Raw genomic sequence first — 506 nt, forward strand, 5'->3', positions numbered from 1 at the left:
GGTGCTTTTTACCCCCTCGTCCAAGTCACTGATGAAGATGTTGAACAGTGCGGGCCTGAGGACTGAGCCCTGCAGAACCCCACTGCCTACATCCCTCCAGGTTGAAAATGACCCATCCACCACCACTTTCTGGGTGTGGCCCTCCAGCCAGTTGGCGACTCAAGTGTTTGTTTTTTTTCACTTGAGTATGAAGCTGAAGGTGATAAGAATGGAAAATTCTCATAAAGAGGAGGATAAAAAGGTTGTTTACCTTTGTCCCAGGAAGCGACGTAACGCAGGAAACTTACCTGCAGCTTTGAACGATGCACATGGGGAAGAGCAGGAGGAACCTGCACGGCTCGTAAGCTGCCTCTTTGTACAGCTGCGGCCAGCCGGTGAAGCTAAAAATGGCAGCAGCCGTGACAGTAGGGGAGAAAGGCCCGAGATTGGAACAGCTGCAGGGATCGCTGCAGAGGCAAGCCTCGCGACGACCAGCAACCCCGGGAAAGCAAGCTGGGCTGCTGCAG

At 53.6% G+C, this 506-nt stretch overlaps 1 long non-coding RNA gene across 1 annotated transcript in view; it reads left to right on the forward strand.

Moving 5' to 3' along the window:
- Nucleotides 1–253, forward strand: part of LOC109311910 — a 24,626-nt gene extending 24,373 nt beyond the window's left edge. Inside the window, exon 3 of the long non-coding RNA XR_002101656.1 lies at nt 242–253. This is a non-coding gene — a long non-coding RNA (uncharacterized LOC109311910). The remainder of the gene's footprint in view (nt 1–241) is intronic.
- Nucleotides 254–506: the final 253 nt, after the last annotated feature.

The sequence above is a fragment of the Crocodylus porosus genome, unplaced genomic scaffold (genome assembly GCF_001723895.1).
Source record: "Crocodylus porosus isolate Cpor-Errol unplaced genomic scaffold, CroPor_comp1, whole genome shotgun sequence".
In the NCBI taxonomy this organism is placed as follows: Eukaryota; Metazoa; Chordata; order Crocodylia; family Crocodylidae; genus Crocodylus; species Crocodylus porosus.